The sequence below is a fragment of the Thermobia domestica genome, chromosome 7 (genome assembly GCF_964235325.1).
Source record: "Thermobia domestica chromosome 7, izTheDome1.hap1.1, whole genome shotgun sequence".
NCBI classification, from domain to species: domain Eukaryota; kingdom Metazoa; phylum Arthropoda; class Insecta; order Zygentoma; family Lepismatidae; genus Thermobia; species Thermobia domestica.
In genome coordinates, this window is record NC_137460.1 from 25905118 (window position 1) to 25923715 (window position 18598).

The following is an 18598-nucleotide window of genomic DNA, read 5'->3' on the forward strand; positions in this document are numbered from 1 at the left end:
ACATCAAGTTATCGCATACTTTACTCTTTGCAGATGACTTAAAATTATATGCTCAAATTAAATCACTTGAAGACTGTAAAAACCTCCAGGAAGACTTGGAAAATGTAAAACACTGGTGCCACGTGAATAAATTTAGCCTAAACATAACTAAATGTAAAGCTATTACATTTACTAGAAAAGGAAAATACATAAATTATGATTATACTATTGACGGTATAAATCTTTGTAGGCCGGAAACTGTTAAAGACCTTGGTGTTACCTTCGACCCAAAACTGACTTTCGCAAATCACATTGAAACTATTGCAAACAATGCTTATAAGAGTCTTGGATTTGTTTGTCGTGTAAGTAGAGACTTCCGTAGCCACATGACAATTTTAAAACTATATTATTCGTATATCAGATCCCAACTGGAATACGCTTCTGTTATTTGGACTCCTCATAATGGAAAATATATCCAGATGATTGAAAGAGTGCAGTGTAAGTTTTTGAGATTACTAATGTATAAAAAAACTGGAATGTACCCAGCATACATATCATACTCAGAACTAACAAACAATTTCAATATATCGACATTAGAGCAACGTAGGTATGTTAATGATTTAGTTTTTCTACATAAAATAATAAATAATAAAATTGATTGCATAGAACTAAGTTCTAATATATTTCTGCATGTTCCGACGTCTAGAACGAGGTTAAGCAATAGTAGTACCATGTACTGTAAGAAAGCACGCACTGACATCCTGTATAAATCCCCTTTATGGAGAATGAGCTCTCATTACAATAATATTGAAGAAAAGTGTGAAATGATAGACATATTCGATATGTCTGAAAAAATGTTTAGGAACACAATTTGTAGTATGATGAGCTGAGTTAATTAATGAAACAATAAAAATTTCTGTATGTTTTTCTTCTGTAAAAATAATGATATTAAATATTTTACCATATATGTAAACAAACACTGTGAATGGGCAGGACGCCTGTTGTGTTGTTGTTACAATAAATAAATAAATAAATAAATAAATAATATCTATGCTTCACATAATGATTCGTATTACTATCTGACATTTCCATATCTTTTTGATTTCGTTTGTTGCATTTATCCCAATTCTCATACTGCTTTTAGGAATAATATCTATGCCTCACATAATGATTGGTATTACTCTCTGACCTTTCCATATCTTTTTGATTTTGTCTGTTGCATTTATCCCAATTCTCATACTGCTTTTAGGAATAATATCTATGCCTCACATAATGATTGGTATTACTCTCTGACCTTTCCATATCTTTTTGATTTCGTCTGTTGCATTTATCCCAATTCTCATACTGCTTTTAGGAATAATATCTATGCCTCACATAATGATTGGTATTGCTATCTGAGATTTCCATATCTTTTTGATTTCGTTTGTTACAATTATCCCAATTCTCATGCTGCTATCAGGGATAATAGCTTGGCTACATAATGATTGATATTACTTTCTGAAATGTCCATTCTTTTTGATTTCGTCTGCACGATCTTTATAGCCTACTTGCTCATTTTTGTTATAAATATTGTAGGTATATTTTGAACTCTCTAGCCGCTGTCACATCTATGTGAGACGAGATCTATCCTTTAAAATGAAATCTAGTCCGTTTTATAGCATTGAAATTGTACGAGATTAGGGTTTCCTACCAAACAAGAGTCGAGACTATCTCGTCTCGAAAAGACAATGTCTCGTCTTTGGAAATTGTATGCGTTTCTATTGGAAAAGGTCCGCAACAATTCTTATAGAGGTAATTGGTGAGTACTTCAGATTTTATCCTTGTACCCAAACTGCCTCTATAAAAATTGTCGCGTGAGTATCTTAGGATTATGAAACATGTAGTTTTAGATAGCGCACATATTAGTTCTTAAGTGAAGCCTTGACCCGACTACGATAGGTCCTATAGTTTTGGAGCTACAGAAATTTAAAGTTTATTTTTTCATGATCTCAGCAGCCTATAACTCCGAAAGGAAGCATTTGCGCACCCAGGTTGGTCTATACTTTTTGTTTTAACTTGGTGTCAGGAATCACTTCCCAAACGTTGTCGGTGTTGTTTTGAAACACCCTGTATATTACGCTCGTACGCCAAAATATCACTGCCCCAATCTCACGATGTTGGGTCAACATTGAATATTTTGTTTCTTCTGGATTGAACCCAGGATCACCAGTACCAAAAAATACGTACGCCAACTTAAGTCAATGCAGAAGTGCTAGACTGCCTTTGTCTACTGTATGTAACAAGGTTACATCAGTTCAATAGAGTTAGTTATCTACTCAGGCATTTTCCAATATTGCTATTATCTTCTTTAACGTAAGTAAAGCATTTGATCGCGGTAAATAATGATTTAAGAGAAAACAGAGCTTTATGGCTAACATTGAGACACTGGAAGGGAGTGACAACGTTAAAGGAGAAAAATTACAAATAAATTTTATACTATACTCGTAAGTGAATAATAATGAAAATGTTTGTGAATTGGAAAAATGAGTTTAATTTGGCGAATTCTAGAAATTCTACGGATTCAGTGTTTTCTGTTACAAGCTAACATGGCTGAGGATCGAACCTACGCTATAAAAAGTTTTGAGCAGCGTTTTCTCCACTTTTGAATGCCACCTAAAAACGTTTGAATGGTAATATTATTCTCCGATTTGAGCTATACCTAGCACTGATCGATGTCCGTATAGACCCTATTTACGAGCCTAAAAAAGTGGTTTTCAGTTAAAAAAAAAAATCAGTTCTGAGAACGATGATCATCGCATGTCAAGATATTTGCTAGCCGCATGCCTATCTTGAGTTGTGAAACACCCAGAGTGGTTTTACAGAGATATTTTTGTGTTGATCATTATGTGATGTTTCCGAACGATACGATCAAATATACGTTTCTTAAGCAGAGAATAACTTCATCTCGTGGTGTTACAAGCCACCTATGTTGCTATTACTAAACACCAATTGGGGTGTTACAATCTAACCCTAGTGATGTTAATTAACATACGTCAGTTTCAGTGTTGGGAAACATCATGTCCTACTAGAATGCATGGTATTCATGAACAGTAGTAGAGACAAACCCAAGCTTTGCAGTATTCTTTCGTTAGGGATCACAACTTCGCTCCCATCTCTTTTCTTTAGGTGTTCCAGGAGTAAAAGTGGATCTGAAAAGGTAGGGGAACGCATGACGTCATGCTGTTCCCTGTGCCTATCTTAACCCATTGTAATTTTTTACGAAGTGAAAGGACGCCATATATTTTTTGGAAGTAGTGTTACCACATCCCCCCGCTTTCCCCCTCACTTTTACCCCTGTGTTCAATACCAGAATTTTTTATACTGTACAATCCATTCTGCTATCTTTTTTACAGTGTACAAATCATTGTATTAATATTTTTTTTTTAAATTGTACATACTATCCATGTATTAGATCTTTTAGGAGTGCAATACATAGTACTCACAATTTCTTTAAATCGCACAATCGATCACACCATATTATTTTGCAGAGTACAATCTATTGTATCAAAATCTTTTTACAGTACACAATCCATCGAACCAGAATTTGTTTAAAGTGTAGAATCCACCGCACCAGAATTACATTACGGTGTACAATCCATCAGAGAAGAATCAGCCTATACAATCCATTGCACCAGTTATATTAGAGTGTACAATCCTTTGCACCAGTTATTTTACAGTGTACAATCCATTGCACAATTATTTTACAGTGTACGATACATTGCACCAGTTATTTTACACTGTACAATTCATTGCACCAGTTATTTTACGGTGTACAATCCATTGCACAGTTATTTTACAGTGTACAATCCATTGCACAATTATTTTACAGTGTACGATACATTGCACCAGTTATTTTACACTGTACAATCCATTGCACAGGGCGAAAAAAGAGACTAGAAAAATTTCGGGACGAGATGAGAAAATATTTTCGAAAAGTCTTGTTTCTCGTCTCGTGAGCAGAAATAAAATCTTGTTTCTCGTCTCGTGGGCAAAGATAAAATCTTGTTTCATGTCTCATGGGTAGAGATAAAATCTTGTTTTTCATCTCGTGGGTAGAGATAAAATCTTGTTTTCCCTTTCGTGGGCAGATATAAAATCTTTCTCGTCTCGTGGACAGAAATAGAATCTTGTTTCTCATCTCGTGGGCAGAGATAACAACTTATTTCTCGTCTCGTGGGCAAAGATAAAATCTTGTTTTTCATCTCGTGGTTAGAGATAAAATCTTGTTTTCCCTTTCGTGGGCAGATATAAAATCTTTCTCGTCTCGTGGACAGAGATAGAATCTTGTTTCTCATCTCGTGGGCAGACATAACAACTTATTTCTCGTCTCGTGGGCAAAGATAAAAACTTGTTTTTCATCTCGTGGGTAGAGATAAAATCTTGTTTTCCCTTTCGTGGGCAGATATAAAATCTTTCTCGTCTCATGTACAGAGATAGAATCTTGTTTCTCATCTCGTGGGCAGAGATAACATCTTATTTCTCGTCTCGTGGGCAAAGATAAAATCTTGTTTCTCATCTCGTGGGCAACATTTCTAACAATAGTCAACACTCTATTTAAAAACAATCCTTTTGGAAGTTGGTGTCTAACCTACCCATTTCATGATTTTACTAAATACTAAATTTCCAAGTTACTATAAATCACAAACAATAGAGAAAGCATGATATTTTATGGTTATCCTTCTGGAAATAAATGTCTTAAAACATGCCCGTCCCAGTAATTCTTTTTTTTTTAAAAAAAAAAAAAGTAAACAAAATCACATCTGTAACAATGTCTCATATCGAAGAGATATAGTGTTCAAAATAAACCTACTTTTAAAAGTAAGAAAGGCTTTAATAAAGGTTTTAATGATATGACTTTACGCATTTTTTTCTGTAAGTCTAGTTAAATACCGTTGTGTTCTCAAAGTGAAGATAGTGCAGGTATTTAATACAGTATTCTAATTTATAAAATATTATGATTTTTTTTTTTTTACCGCAGGAGGCCAAAATCTGTAAAATTTACAAAATTTTCAGAATGGCAGAAGAATTTCTAAATTACGTAGTGACAGGAAAATCATGTGAAAGTAATTTTTTGTAATATTAAAGTGTTCAATTAGAAAATATGTGTAACATAAATCGTAGTACTTTATAACAAAATCATGATGAACTCAAGGCCTTGTACAAAGTGATAATGAATAAGCATAGAGGTGTCGTAAAGCAGCGTGTTATAAAGTTATTTTTGCAATATCTTTGTGTATAAGCATACCCACCGTCGCTCATGCACCCCCACGCTACCACGGGCTTTTTGCTGCGGTCCTGCCTTGACTCAATTAGATAGCATTTTAATTGCTATCTAGCACAAATTGGTTCGCGATTTTTGCACTGTCATTATGACATAGCCTATATCTACACGCTGTACTTATACCCATAACGGACAAATCCTCCTAAAGTGAATCTGCACCCAGTAATGCGATTCCTCCCTTAAGAAACATAAGAGTGAATTTCCTGATGAAAGAAGTAACATATTATCAATGTAAATATGCGTACCTAAATAGGATAACACTTCTGTATCAGTATTATTGCCCCTTCTCAATGCGATTTTGTTAAAGTTCAAAAGAAACAAAAAATTATTATTATTATTATTTTAAATTTAAAAATCAAAATATTATTTAAAATATTATTAAAAATCAAAAGATTATGCATATTTTTGGATCAATATATTGTCTCACTCTGCTTAATTATACATCATCATCTTTCTTACCAATAACGAGATTCTATCGATCTTGTTTTCTGGCGGTTTTGTTCACAAATCTTGCAGAATTTTGAGTGCTCTCGTTAGCAACGCAGACATATGCAAATAATAATAATAATAATAATAATAATAATAATAATAATAATAATAATAATAATAATAATAATAATAATAATAATAATAATAATAATAATTTTATTTCATTTAGATCTAAGATAAAATCGTAGCTACAAGTCAGGTGGTGGGTTTTCACTATATAGTACAATCCTTCCGCATTTGACAACTAAATACTGCCTTTTATATGGTAAGAATATTAGTTTTAATGTTATAGTTGAAAGAACAAAGTCTTAAGTTGCCTATAAACGGCACGTTTAGAATATGGTAAACGAACTTAAAATCACTAAACAGCATGCAGTAAAGAAAGAAATACTACTGTACAAGACTTTTCTTATAAAATAAAGGAACAGGGAAACATTTAAATCTTATGTAATGTCATAATAAAAAGATGACTTCATATTCTACATACAATGCACGACACGTGAAAACTATCAGTCATTAAGGTTTTTATTCGTACATCGTGTACTTTCACTGAAAACTCAGTCAAGAGTGAAGAAGGTAGTAGTTCTTACAAGAGAATATGGCGACCATCAAGCTATAAAAATTAAGTCATATGCAGCACACAATGAAGATTTTTAGAAAATTCTAATTGTTGTAGGTTACCTCATTCATTTGGACAAGGAAATTCGTATTAACAACATTCTTCTCACATAGCAGTAAGTCATTGTCTTTTCTAAAAAATTATAAAAATACCGTACAAAACAAGTCATCTTTTGTCATATATTACTTGCTAACATTGAAAGGAAAATTATTTTCGTTAAAAGAAGAGAAAAGGAAAGATAAGCGAAGGAAACTATAACAATAAACAACCCAATAATGATAAAAACAACAAACACACAAACAAACAGAAGTCAGTAAACGTTACGCTCCGTATCCCATAATATATCCGTTGTTCACTTGTTACCAGCAACGATGGTTTGAAAAAAAAAGACAAATGCAGAACGCCACGCGCGCTCACAGTAAAAGACGAGACAAGATCACATAATACGTAATTGTGTTTTCTGGCGACAACGACCTTGCATATTGCGTCCATATCCATAACATTACCAACCAGAAGAGGAAGAAACGTACCGGGGAAATACATATAATTATTATTATTTAACAAAAAAAGAAAACAGGTAAAGAATTGTTAATGCTCTTGTCATATGTACTGGACGTATATCAAAAAGACTGTATGCTAACAATCTCACTAGAAATGTATTGTAGACGCAAAATGCTGTGCATATGCGTTAACACAACAATACCGTGTAGTCTATAGGAGGAGCGGGACAATTAGCACAACAAAATAACAGAGTAATAAACAGAATAAGAGTCGTTTCCTTTTAAATTACACATTTTTAAAACAGTGTAACAAACATTACCATACTCATTTTTTTAGCGTCTGTAATTGTTCTAAGTAGTCTACAGTAGTTATACATACATGAGCACAAATAACTATAGATATTATTTTCAGAAGAGTATGAAGTCCTTTCTTCCTATCGTGGAAAAATACGGTCTCTCATTCAGTGGCGGCTCCAGAGTTCTAGAAGAAGGAAGTCACATCTGCAGTGGCGGTGACGGCGACAGCTTTCCTTTCAGCCCGCCCAGGGTTTGGGTTCAGTGTTTCTTTCAGAAAAAAAGTTCCGAGGGCATACAGAGTATTCAGAGGCACACATATTATTTTCACACAGTACTATTCTATTTATTATTTTATTATGGGTCAATATTCCGTTAAGGGTGTCCAGTAATTTCTTCCACACGAAATTTGCAATTTCTCCACTTCTTTCCATTGATTTTCGTTTGATTACATAATATAACGTTATATTAGGTTAGGTTAGTTTTGGAACCCCCTAACGGAACATGGACCTTAATATATTATAGAGGTTTTGGTCTCCCGGAAGGGAGCACTCTCAGAACTCCGGGGGCAGTAGCATCTAAAAACATATCTGGAAGAAACACTGGGTCATACGTTGACTTTCACTGTTTAAATGCTGAAATCGAGGCATAATTACCACAGAAAAAAAAAACTATCAATAAATCGGCCATTGCATAATCATAATAGAATTATTGTACTTAATTTCAAATATTTTACTTAGCTCAAAGCATTCAAGCTATTCAAAAAGTGGAAAACAGGCTGATCTTGCCAACACCATGTTAAAAAAAAAAAAAAAAAAAAAAGTTCTTCAATTGAAATTTCTCAATCCATTGTGTAAAAATCATTCACTTATATAGTCATTAACATGTACACTTATTAATAGTGTCATTTGAAATGGATAGCCATGCAGAAAAAGCTAAATAACTCTGAATAGTTAACTTGTTTCATTTCTCGAACATCTTAATATAGGCTCTATCTGTAAACAAAATAACCTGACTCACATTGTTTCACTTGATGTGTATCTGCCAGCACATTTTCGCATATAAAAGTGTCACCTACAGAAATCAATTGTTGTACATAGATAGGTCTTCACCAGGTTTAATCTCGTACGGAAAACGTTTTCGGCGATATTTTTGACTTGAGACAGGACTGAGGGAGGTCAAAATTTATGAGCCATTGTGCCTTTGAAGTACCCAAACCAAACGTTTCTCTGGTGTTCCCGGTTGCATATAGATCAGGAGCAATACCTTGCTTATCCACAATATTAATTCGGTGTTCAGTTGAGAATTTCATCATTTATTCACACAATACTTCCATGACAATTCGTTTGGACTGTCGCACTCTACAATGACGTCTTCCTAGATGTAATACGAAATTTCGGTGTGGCCAACTATATTACCCTGATAAGCAGTAAGGCCAATAACCATTTTATTTATGAACGTCAGAATGGAAGTGAGGCATACCGGTTTTAAGTGGGACACCCAGTACCGTATACTCGTATTGAAAAAAGTCAGTTCCTAAAAAAATGAAGATGAAAAATGCAAGAAAAAAACATGCTAATTTTACATGAGTATTTCTTGAGATGAAAAAAAAGAAAAACTCATGTAAAATTAGCATTTTAGAGTTATGACATTTTCATTCTGGTATTACAAATTTACTCAAATCCACGATAATTCTAAGAGTCAAGCTAATAAAAACAATATAAATTGTATTTATGTACTTCTTGGATTTTTAAAATTGTAGTTTTCAACCCTTTGCTATTCTTTATAGGGATGGCCACGAGCGAGTTCGAGCGAGTTTTCATTGAAACTCGACTCGACTCGAAACAGATATCTTTCAGCTCGACTCGAGAAGTCGGCATGAAAACTTTCCTCCAACTCGACTCGAATTTGACTCGAGTTTCGAGTCGAGCCGAGTCAAATGCTGTGTGTAGTTTCAAGTACTTTCTTCAAGTATCCTACATAGACAATATAATTATTATCAATGATACTACTACTACTATAACATTATTATTATTATTATTATTATTATTATTATTATTATTATTATTATTATTATTATTATTATTATTATTATTATTATTATAACAACAACTCCGTGTATAAGCATGAAAGATAGGTGTATCTATTTACTAAAAACTAGTTGACTGCTGACGTCGGTAGCCGTGAAGACTAGGGGACAAGGGCATCGTTCACGAGGTTCTGGGTTTGAGTTCCGGAGGAGCAAGTATCTGGGCTCGAACCAAAAATCGTTAAAAGTTAGAGGGCGCCGGACATACATGTTAAAATCTGCTTGGTCCGGGTTTAGGGTTCTCAACGGCTCGAGGAGCTCGGCTCACAGCTCATTCCATATCGAGCCGAGCCAACAGCTCACAAACCCAAACCGACACGAGCCGAAACAAACCGACCTGGTGGCTCACCCCAACCGAGCCGGTGCGAGACGATAACTCACCTGAGCCGAGTCGGTGCTTCATCTCGACCAAGCCGGCTTGAGCTGTTCGTTCAGTTGAACCGAGCTAAGCCGGTTAACATCCCTACACGGGTTGGGCTTCTGTTTCGGCTCAAAACTTTCACCGTGCATGTCTCAGCTTTGGTGGTGAGAACTACAGTATATACTTATGTTCGTGCTCACGACATTTAGACATTTCGTTATAAAAATCCATTGTCGTCTTTTTAATCGAGACGAGGCGAGAGTGAGTAACACTAAAAATATTCCGTGGCATTACTGCTTACATTTCTCATAGCTTTCGCTTTCCAGTCTAATCAGGCAATGATTTCAAAACGAGTTAAAACGAGCTAAACGAGTGAGCCATTTTTCAAACTCGACTCGACTCGAAACGCAACCTCAAAACAGTGACTTGGCTCAGAACTCGACTCGATAAAATTACCTTTGACTCGCCTCGAAACTCGACTCGAATTCGCATCGAGTTTCGAGTCGAGTCAAGTTGTAGCTCGACTCGTGCCCATCCCTAATTCTTTATTTTATAATTATTTATTTGAAAATCTTTGAGTTTAACATCCCACGATTATGCCCGTTAGACTAAAGGAGACGATGATTAAGAAAATGATACTGGAAGAATTGGTGGAATGAGAATGTAGGAAGAAACAGGAGTACCCAGAAATAGCCCACGGGCACGATGTTGTCCACCACGAACTTACTTGGCCGGGAATCGAACAAGGGACTCCACGTACCAGAGGTAAGCGCTCGACCACCGAGTCACGTGCCTCCCAAATTATTTATTTGTTTTATAAGTGTAAGATATATTTGCCCGTGCTTCGCATGCTTACTTTCACAGTAATAACATTTAGAGGAAAATTGATTTAAAATGTAATTCAATATTATTTATTTGATTTTAAAATAATTGAAAGAAAAAAAAGAAAAAAGTAAGTGTAGTAAAGTAAAGTAATATGTTAACGAATTCCAAAGTTGTAAGATGTACTAGGAAAGTACTTTATTTTGACTCTTATAATCATTTGTATATGAGTGTCACAAAGCAAGGACAATGCTTTGAAAATCTACTGCGGAGCTCTCTCGCTCTTGAAACAATGTTAATCAGTCTTTTTATACGAGAAGCAGGACAACTCTCTTCAGGTGTAGCGTGCATCAGAACAGAGCTTAGAGACTCCACCCTATTTCCTCTCCTGCTCGCCGCAAGGAGAGAGAAAAAGAAAATGATGAGGATTTAATTTATTGAATTCCTCGTAAAGCCGGGTGTGCTCTGTGATAGCAGGTGAATCGCTGGAAAGCGGCAAGACAGAACACGTGAATAGAGGGTAATATCGAGAAAAGCATAGTGATTTATGCTATGTTGCCAAATTTCTCATGGAACATCAGGGTTAAAACTTGTGTTCAATCCTTTCTCATTTGTATACTTCCCACAAGACAAGATGAGAAATAAGATTTTCAAGTCTCGTCTTGTAAATATAGTAGAAAGTTTCGTATCTTCGTCTTGTTCTAGTTTTGTCAATATATGCACAAAATTCATGCCTTGATTTTTTTTTTTAAATCGCATCTAGAAGTTAGAATACTTCCGACTCCCGAAAGGACTACGAAGGTGTGATATAACATTTGAACCATATTTATTATTGCAGTATATTGTGTAATAACTTGTGTACATTTAAACGTTCATAAATGTTCTTCATTACGTTCGTACAATCACTTTATCACTTTATAGTTTTTATAGTAGGAATCGTCTAACACTAAAGCAGTGTTTGAGATCTAAGACTTGAGTGAATTAGTGCTGTCCACGAGACTCGATAAATTTCACGTCTCGTCTTGAATTTCAAAATGTATACTTCTAGTCTCGTGGGTAACACAACATAGATATATAAGGAAATAAAACAGGTTACATAATGAATACGAGATCAAACTAGCGAGAACCTTATTGAGGATAGCAAGCCTGAGCTCGAACGGGAACGAGTGGCGCGTCTCATTGAGGATGGCGAGCCCGAGTTCGAACCAATATGAGTGGCGAGTCTCATCGAGGATGGCGAGCCCGAGTTCGAACCAATATGAGTGGCGAGTCTCATTGAGGATGACGAGCCTGAGCTAGAACCAATATGAGTGGCGAGTCTCATCGGGGATTGCGAGCCCGAGTTCGGACCAATATGAGTAGCGAGTCTCATTAAGGATGACGAGCCTGAGCTCGAACCAATATGAATGGCGAGTCCCATTGAGGATAGCGAGCTTGAGCTCGAACGAGAGCGAGTGGTGCGTCTCATTGAGTATGGCGAGCCCGAGCTCGAACGGGAACGAGTGGCGCGTCTCATTGAAGATGGCGAGCCCCAGCTCGAACCAATATGAGTGGCGAGTCTCATCGGGGATTGCGAGCCCGAGTTCGGACCAATATGAGTGGCGAGTCTCATTAAGGATGACGAGCCTGAGCTCGAACCAATATTAATGGCGAGTCCCATTGAGGATAGCGAGCTTGAGCTCGAACGAGAGCGAGTGGCGCGTCTCATTGAGTTTGACGAGCCTGAGCTCGAACCAATATGAATGGCGAGTCTCATCGGGGATGGCGAGCCCGAATTCGAACCAATATGAATGGCGAGTCTCATTGAGGATGACGAGCCTGAGCTCGAACCAATATGAATGGCGAGTCTCATTGAGGATAGCGAGCCTGAGCTCGAACGAGAGCGAATGGCGCGTCTCATTGAGTATGGCGAGCCTGAGCTCGAACTAATATGAGTGGCGAGTCTCATCGAGGATGGCGAGCCCGAGCTCGAACCAATATGAATGGCGCGTCTCGTTGAGGGTGGCGAGCACGAGCTCGAACCAATATGAATAGCGCGTCTCGTTGAGCGTAGCGAGCCCGAGTTCGAACGAGGGCGAATGGCGAGTCTCATTAAGGATATAGTGAACCTGAGCTCAATTCTAAAATAACCATCTCTGGTAAACACGGGCTGTTTGTACTTTTATCTTGGCAAAGTTTTTATTATATACAGTAAAACCATCTGCAGTATCCGCAAACGGATGATTCACGAGTGAAAAAAAAAGTATTGTGTTCAATTATTTTTCATAAGTAGTCACTGCGGACTGACATTCTGGATTAAGCATGCAAATAAGTACTGTATGTTCTACAACTGAAAATAAATTGGATTGTAAAAATTAATATTTCCAACAATAGTGCACGTTTCGATGTGCAACTCTACTCTGATAAACAGAAGTCGATTGTTGTAAGGTATGAAAAACGGGAATTGGAAAGAGTGATTTAAAAGTTTTATTATGTTTTTAGTACAATAAAACATAGTTCTTATGCTGAAGTATATTTCTTTTTCGTCTTCGCACCTCATTTTTAGTCTTTTTCAGGTTATCTGTGATTTTATGCTATCCGCGGTGCCATTGCCACTCATTGATTCTTCGGATAATCGGGACTCTACTATATATAAAAAAAAAAAAATACTTTATCTTCGTGGGAATGTCACAGATATTGTAAAAGGTAAACATATGTACATCATTCAATATTGCGTATGATGCGTGAGAAAAGTATTGTTGTATATATATATATATATATATATATATGTACATTAAAAAATTCTGAAAACATAATTTTGTTTGCTCTTTTTTAAACGATCTTCTTTAATTGGAACATTCGCTCTTTGCAAGTTCTTTTTCATTTATTGCTTCAGGCTACACACATGGCACATCTACCTTAGTTTGCATAAAATATTAAGAAATTCACCCCCTCCTTCTCTGAAGCTCTTCCACGCCTCGACAATAAAACTTTGAAGGTGTTTGGAAAATTTTAATTGTTCCCAAAATAATAACAATAAAAAAAAAGAAAAGAAAAGAGTTTATAAGAACATTATAAGTATCTACCGTTTTGTAACTTTACATTACACAACACAATAATCATAAATATACATGAGTATAATATATAGATATAGCAGAGCTTTTTATACATGTATAGGACCTATATGATATTTTAAGTTGATCATATTGCGTGTGCTTCTTGACTTTCTCACATTAGAATGAACAAAAAAGGAAAAGTGGTTTTTCATGTATTTTTTATAGCTTCCTCGGAACCTTGGTAACTTCAATTACTCGGAATTTTCACTTTTTTTCTCTCTCTCTTTCACTCTCTGGTTACGGTGAATAAACACATGTCATCAGGGTAGTGTACGAAAAAAAAAAAAATGAATCAAAAATTGTTCTTAAAAGAATTGTCATTATCGCAAAGAGTTAATGTTTCGCACATAATTACTTTTTGGTAGAGGCATATTAGTCTGGAGAGAGAGAGAGAAAAGTGGATCTCCTTTGGTATAGAGAAGTGGTTCTCAACCGATGTGTCGCGACACACTGCTGTGTCACACAGCCCCCTAAAGAGTGTCCCAAAATTTTAGAATTTAAAAATCATGAAGAATTTAATAATAATTAAATTAGTTAAAATCAAGACAGACTGTACCAGGCAACATCTCAAGCGGCAGCGCTATATAGAAAAATGAAATGAAATGTTTTAAGTTTTACGTCCCACGGTTATGCCGGCTAGACTAAAGGAGACGGTGATGATGAAATAATGAATAAAATGGTGGAATGAAAAAAGTGGGAGAGAACAGGAGAACCCCGAGAAATCCCACGCACATGGTGTTTCTCCACCACAGAGCTCACTTGGCGCGAGCTGGGATCGAACCAAGGACCCCAGGTATCAGAGGTGAGATTCGAAAGTGGTTTCCAATTTGATTCCTCCAAACAAGAGTTCGTTTCTGAATCGAATCTTTAGATCCTCTAAGTAGAAAAATTCGGCGTTCCCATATATTTCTCCACAGCAGCGCCATTTCAGATCTACTTTGGGAGAGGAAGAGTTGTCAGATTCTCCGCCAATAGATAGAATTCCCATTTTCAATAATATACCATTATACTAAACTAACTAACTCTATGGCCTATAGAACCCGGAGGTTCAATGCCGCGTACACAAACGCCCGTTTAAGGCCCCATTCAGCAGCGAGGATATATGAAACGTTTTCCTACTGATTAACGTGGAATGCGAAGCACATGAGCTCCCGCCGCGAATCGAACCCGTGTCTCCCACGCCAAAGTCATGTATGCTAACTAACCGCTTAGCTACGAAGGAACTCAGAGTAGATTAGGATAGCGATAAGTAGGGTAGGGTAGGACCGGATTAGCTTAGGGTTAGGGAAGTTTGCACCAATCTTGTTAAAATTAATAGAGTGTAATTTCTCATCTGTGCGTAAGAATACTAACTGGAGCGAGCGTCTCTGTACATCTGCAGCCATGTTCACACTACAAACCCTCGTTATTTTCCCACAATCAAATCATGCGGTAACCTTGCGCGAAGTAGTTCCCTTCGCTTGCCAAATAGTTCCATGTATATAACAGCTTATATATATATATATATATATATATATATATATATATATATATATATATATATATATATATATATAAACACAATTATTACTCTCCTTACATATTATGAAGCATACAAACGAACAAATTATCAATTTCTTTCCAGTAAATTTTCAAAATTTTGCTGAAACGGACGACCAGCTTCAGAACTTAATCCTGTATTTGTATACCTATCAATAAATAAATAAATAAATGTAAAAAGAGCGAACGCTAATCCCTTAGCCAACAGATAGTTCTCTAATTGGCGATGTGACACAAGAAGCCCAGAAAATAACAATCCCACAAACTTCATTGATATATCACTAAAGTACTTACTATATAATTACGGTAATTCTGCACAGTGTAATGAAACAATTTTTTTTTGGCAATGCGTACCACATCTATATAATTATCTCATAAAATATCCTCTCATTATAAGTCTGCAATACTATAAATGGCCTAAAACAACATATTTTGGGTTGGCCTTTTATTTTATTTTTTTTTTTTAAAGAAAAAGGCGACAACAGTTTAATTAAAAAATAAAAATGAAGAAAGGAAGAGAAGTAGGCGGATCAGTATAAATATATGATATCAATTATATATTATACAGTAAGTTTACAAACTTTTTTGGTTTTATATAGCGTCTCATAAAATTGTTTGGGAAATTCAAAATAATGACCCTAGTTAGGTGATGTTAATAGGTTGAGAACACTAGGCATATATATATATTTCTCATGTATGTAGCACCTGGTTTGAGGGTCAGAATTTTCAGTGTTCAGTACTTGTGCTAACATCCGGTTGTTTTTAAGTATATATATATATATATATATATATATATATATATATATATATATATATATATATATATATATATATATATATATATATATATATATATATATATATATATACTACTGTCATGTATGTATGTATGTGCAAGGGTTTTGTTTAGTTGACTGTTTCTCTACCAAGTAAATTACAATCTGTGACAGATACTTATCATGTCACGCTAAACTAATTAAATATATAGAAAAATAAGTCGTTTTCTGTTTTCTTCTTTTTTTTTTAGAGCAATGCCACAGACTACATGCTGGACTACATAATTGTTAGTAAGAGAAAAATAACACACAAAAAATGGGGAGTGGAGGAAACTATATATATTTTTTTTTCCTGTGAACTTTGTGAGGAAAAAATAAAACTAACGTTAAAAAAATTGTTACGTGTTTTGTCACGGACAAGAGGTGTATGGAAGGAAAGGGGGACTGTGAGTAAAGGTGTGTGTTTTGTACACAGTGCAAGCATCTGATTTATATATATACAGGGTGTTAATTTCGTTCCTCATGTCAGTTTCGTTTTATGCATAGTGTATTACACAGAATGTTCGATTTTTCACAACAGTAATCCCTTTTCTTGTTGCAAGTGTCGTCTGTCTGACTGGCTTCTTTTTGTTTGTCATTCTCCAGAATAACTGAGAACACGTAGATTTCAGGGCGAATGTGCTACTATTATCAACTTACAGACAGACACGAACACAAAGAATATAACAAATTGTTTAACAATACAGGAATTAAAAAAATACATATTACCAATATATTAAGTGCGATTATCTGTGTGCACATGTAATAAGAATACATGCCCTACGCAATAACTTCGAGAGTTATTTGAGAACTTCACATACCAGCAGACATGTTTGGAAGTGTATTCATTGTAGAATACCAAAACTAAAAGTATTTTCAAAGAAACATAATGGAACCGCACAACAGTAAAATTATTGCTTTAAAATATTTTCTATTACACCATGGACCAACAAACCATAAAATCTTCCTGGGGGATTTCTCTGTTCTGGGAATTTGTCGTAATATAATGAATGAGAAAATGAACTAGAATAATTTGTATCATTTGTTTTCTATAGAAAAGTAAAACGGAACATTAGCATAAAGTCATACTCGTACTTCCATAAAAATAAATTATTATGAACTCTGTGAAGATTATAAAATACATTTCCTCTTCTGCTATTTGATGGATCAAGACGAAAGTTTCAGTTTAAGTTGAACATAAAACAAAACACCTAAATACATTTTATTATTCACCTAGTTTGCAGTGTTGCCACCTAATAACTAAAGGAATCACGATTAGGGATTTTCAGGGACATTTTCTTAAATATCCCTAAATTATTTTTCCTTTGTACGCAGAAATGTCTCGTTCGTTACGTAAATTGAAAGCCTACACTCTTACAAATCGACCGAGGTATAGCTTGTTCCAGTGTTGCACTGACGGTCGGAACATTGACACAAAGTTATATTCCTACTTCCATGAAAATCAATTATTTTGAACTCTTTGAAAACTATAAAAAACATATTTCCTCTGTTGCTATTTGATGCATCGAGATGAAATTTTCAGTTTAAATTGAACAAAAAATAGGATACATAAATACATTTTATTATTCACCTAGTTTGCATTGTTGCCACCTAATAACTAAAAGAATCTCAAGAAGGAACTTTTTAATTGAAATTTTCTTAAATATCCCTCAATTAGTTTTCCTTTGTATACAGAAATGTTCCGTTCATTACGTAAATTGAAAGCCTACAATCTTACAAATCGATCGAGATATAACTTGTTCCAGTGTTGCACTAACGGTCTGATCTACGGTCATTTAAGGAGATCCCATCGATGTCTGTAAATATACACGGGTGCTAAAGGGTTAAGGGCCCCAGGTCTCACTTGTTGCACTTATATGTTGACCAACAACTATTTTTTTGATTCTAAGGATCCCAAGGAACACTTCTAATATAGTGGCAAAAGTTCCCTAGGGGGAGTTATCACCCCCTTGGCCTAATGATTTTAATTTTATAATGCAAGTTTTTAATGTTCGTCCTGTTGTTGTTGCGTCTAACAGCTAGTGGAAAAGATTAAATATGATACTGCTCACTCATCATTGAGAGTTGCATTATAGAAGAAGGTATTCACAGAAGATGAAAGATCCACATGTTTATCTCAGAAAGAATGCCAAGGAGTTCAGAACGTTAAGTGAATTATGTACAACTGCACTGACAGCCGAATCTGGAAAAAAGTACAGAAAAAGTACTATGGAGGAGCAGTTGAGATTAGTGCAAACTGAAGCAAAGCTAATAGAAGTGTGCAACAAAGTCCATGGAAACATCAAAATAGTACTACCCTTCCACCGACGAGTACAATCTTGAAAGTGCTATGTCATTTTTACTGAGGTGTTAAGAGTATTTCTGAAAGAGATCGCTACTGGTGTGCACACTGAAACTAAAATTGCATCCTTGCGTCAGTGTATAATCCAGTTAGCTCGACCAAAAGAGATGCAAGCTCCACTACAGGTTGATTTGGGCGTGCAGATGTACCACGATTTTGGTTTCCACTTTCTATTGGATACCCTGTACCGTTACGGATACTGAATTTCATAATCTGAGGTTTAGTATCTTCTCTGATGTTCTCCTCATAAATGTCTTGAAGGATTCTAGCAGATGTGTTTTTGGAAGTAACAACCCTACTTTTCCATTTATTTC